Raw genomic sequence first — 4,299 nt, forward strand, 5'->3', positions numbered from 1 at the left:
TATTGAGTTCTTAGCATATGGTTATCCTCACATACCAAGTTTCATATCACTGAACCTTATGCTTGAAAAGTTATTTAGGTGTTGTGTTTATTATTTTAATATTCGATACACTTTTCTGTTTTCTTGACTTAGCAACACTGAATTTGTACAGAAGTATCGAGTGTGGGTACTTTTTGAAAAGCTCTTAATGAGCACTATTCAAAAATAAAAAAATATATTGGATGTTCCATTTAAAATAAGAAAGTTGGAGTTACTTCCGGTTAAACGGGAAGTAGAAAAAACTCGGTAATATCATTATTGAGTTCTTAGTATATGGTTATGCTCACATACCAAGTTTCATGTCACTGAACCGTATGCTTCAAAAGTTATTTAGTTGGTGCGGGACTTTTAACTAACCCTGTATAATGAAAGCACAGTATGAAAGATAAAGGTTAAAAGCTGCATTGGCGGAAGATATCTTACTAACCCTGTATAATGAAAGCACAGTATGAAAGATAAAGGTTAAAAGCTGCATTGGCGGAAGATATCTTGTATGATATTGGTCCTCTGCCTGTTGGATCGCATCCTGTAGCTGCGTAAACTGCCTGCTCAATCAAAGTTATTTTGCCGCTAGGCGGCAGGCAGTGCCCATCACTATTAACATTATCAGTATATGCAAAGTCATTACCTGCCATCTAGCATTTACTCGCGCATAAGCGTGTAAGCAGACATAGGATGTGATCCAGCAGGCAGTGTATTGGTCACAGTCTATAAAATCATACATACAGAAACAAGAACCTAGCAGCAAAAAAAAAAAAAAATTCAGTTACTAACATAAACGATGTAGGCCATGTCTGTTGTTTGACATTGGGTATTGCTCTTTTGTTTTGTCAACAAATGAATGCAGCAGTGTATTAAAAACACTGCCTGTAGTGATTAAAAACAATAAATTAAATGTTATTCATATTATTATTACAATCAAACTTAATTTAATTTTTTAAAACATTGCTTAAAGGCGAAATTAATATTATAACAGAGCATTACAAATTTATTCTTGATCTTACTTCTGCACAGGAGTTTTAGTTGGAGAGCAATATATATTTTTTTTATCCAATGCCACCAGGTTGTCTTTCGACATTTCTGGTCTTCTCTCCTGGCCGTGGCTTAGTTGTAACCCACTTCTGAGGTTGGGGCGCCTGGAAGGCAGAGTTACATTACCCTGATGATGTGATAGGATGATTATGATAATGTGGTGCCAGGAGAGGTCTTAAATCTAAACTTAACCTAAATTACAGACCATGGACGAACACAGGAATAATCCCCTTTAAGGAAAAATTCCTGTGCTCTAACCGGGAATCGAACCCGGGACCTCATGAACTATAGCCAGAAGCTCTGACCACTAGACCATGAGGCAACATTGTTATGATGTTGATCATTGCGTGAATGAATTCTTGGCTAATTGGCCATAATTCCAGCAACTTCCTCGACGAAACATTCTCAGAGCTGTTAACAGGTAAATTAAATATTTTCTTATTCATATTACAAAATAATAGACATTTTTAAAAACGAAAATAACAAAAAAGAAATAAAAATACTACGAGCAAAACTCAGACATTCGAAAGTACCACAAATTATTAAATTAGTAAAATCGTTTGTCTTTGGTTAGGCTCAGCAAACAAACTTATGACGTTGCGAATGTAAAACCAAGTGCTGGAAGCTCCCATTCAAAATTGAACACTGGGTACAATATCCATAGCCATTTAAATCAAACACATTTTTATTTTACAGAAATGTCTCAATAAGAAATGACATCACTTATACGAATTTACTAATACTAATTCTAATAATGAGGACAAGATCACATTGTACAAGAACTTAAGACTTGTAATTTTATGAAATATTGCTCCCATATGAGATTTTAGGCTTTTACAATGACTGTGTTCAGAAAAAGATTTTTGGGCACTCCACAATGTCCTGGGACTCAATATGTCGAAACTACATTACAGGTTCTCTTCAGGCTAATATAGAGACTTCAATGATAACCTATTCTGTTGAGCCCAATTGTTTAGAGTAGCCAGATGCAATGGGCCCAACAAACTTAAGTGACCCTTCAAGTCTAGAATGTGTAGGCTTAAATGTAGTTCTAAAATGTGTAGAATGCCCAAAATATTCAGAAGTCTTTTTCTGCTTTAATCCGTACTTTTGTGAAAGAGGCCCCATGATCTAAGTGGTGATACCCTGAAGCTAGATTCAATTAGCATTTCTCAAATGTCGAAAAAATAAATTTCAAAACACAAAACCTTCAAACAATTTTACGAGTTTCTTGAACATAGGCTAAATTAAAGTTTTCTTTTGCTACATAAAAAAGTTGTACTGGAAAACATGTGCAGTACATTCCATTAAGTGTAGGTATTAAACTGCTTGTACAAGATCAAATTTTCGTCAAATGCAGCGCTTCACAAGACTTGCCAATACTAAGTTTTATTGTCAAATCGCTTACAATACTTCAAAAGTATTTGACGTTCTTTAAAGTAAATATAAACATGGTTCTAATCGAGCAAATACTTGACAAATCTTTCAAGGAATTGATCAATGGGATTAGAAAATATTATGGCACCAAGAATAAAAAATAAAAAAAAAAAAAAGATGGCATCCGGTATCCTGGCTGAGAGAACTTTACTACAAGTTAATTCAAGTAGGTCATGGATTCTGTGAGGGATGGGGAAATCCAAATAGGTAACTGTAAGGCAGGTATCTCGAGATAAGTAGCACTACATGTATTTTTTGAATGAAGAAGATTCTAACCTAAAACCTAAGTGAATAATAATCGTAAATATTTTGTTTTAAAACAATTTGCAGTCGTTGTTGTTTCTAATGGCAGAGTCCCACTAAAACTGGACGATATTATTCTGATTTTGATCAATTGTTCATTTTAGGGTACCATACAATTAAGTAATACAAATATTGCTTTTTATAGACTAGTTATTTTCCAAAGGATTTACATAGTACTTTTTTTTTTGTTCCAGCCGACAACTTTCTGTTATAAGTCGAAAAATGTGTTAATAATTAAGTTTTTAATGTATTTTTTCTTTGAACTGCGCTTGGGCCTTGAAAGTCATACAGTTGGACGAAAAAGAGGTTAAAAACGACAAAATTCCCGTGAACTAGACAGTAATTATCTCTCTATCTGCTATAATATATTCTATACAGAATTCCACCACCTTTTTCTTTAGAAGAAAAGCACTGAATTTACATGTTTGTAACGTAATATTTGGTAGGAAGATCTAAATAGATTAGGATGAACTTCAAACATATATTTTAAAATCTTATCAAATCTTTAGTAATATGAAACAGTTCTTGACAAATTTTTTTCAATACTGACGAATCTTTGACAAGTTTTCTTGTAAAGTATTGAATTGAAAGAAACATTTGTTCATGTATAATCAGCTTTAAACGCCAAGACACATTCTACCAGTATAGTAACTAATTCGAGAACATTCTGCACAAGTCTTTACTGTATAAGCATAAACGAACCTAGAAAGAAATGAGTTCTTGGTATGCATAGCACTGCAGTTTATCTTCTTTCTCTGTATTAATTTTGGTTTGCGAAACATAAACACTGAATGTTTTTGAAAAATAAATTATGACAAGTAAAGATGTGGAAGAACATTAATACTTGTATATCAGTACAAATATTACCTTTAAAAATATGTAGACTTCCAGAAACAGTTAAAAGGTAGAAATGATACAAAAATGACATTATGGGAGGAAATGTGAAAACACTTCGATATGTAAAGCACCATATTTCACTAACACATTCAGACGCTATCACAAGTATCCTGAATGATATATTTTGGCAGGCTATAGCTACATTACATGTTAGTAATAACTTTGATGGAAAAAGCGAGGAAAGAGAACACATACAACTGTACAATCCAGTTCAATAAATCATCATGCAGATTTATTTATTACATGCACATTCAATACTGCAATGTCAGAATATCGTAATATGAAACAAATTAAATTTGATTAAATGAAAATGAGTTTTCTGTGAAGACAAATGAAAAAAGAAAAAACTATTTTTACTATTTGGTATACATTATTAAGATTAAATTTCTTAGTACACTCAGTATATTCATTCCAAATAAAATATATTAAGGAGATCATATGTATCGAGAAGCTGAGCATAACCTCCTAGAATTTACAACACACACAAACTGTCTCTGTATCATGGCATGACATGGTACTAGGTGAACAGTATAGAGTAGAACAGGTTTCATGACTCTTAGCCGTGTGGAGGTGGGGGACTCAAGGCTGTGC

The sequence above is a fragment of the Periplaneta americana genome, chromosome 9 (assembly GCF_040183065.1).
Source record: "Periplaneta americana isolate PAMFEO1 chromosome 9, P.americana_PAMFEO1_priV1, whole genome shotgun sequence".
NCBI lineage: Eukaryota > Metazoa > Arthropoda > Insecta > Blattodea > Blattidae > Periplaneta > Periplaneta americana.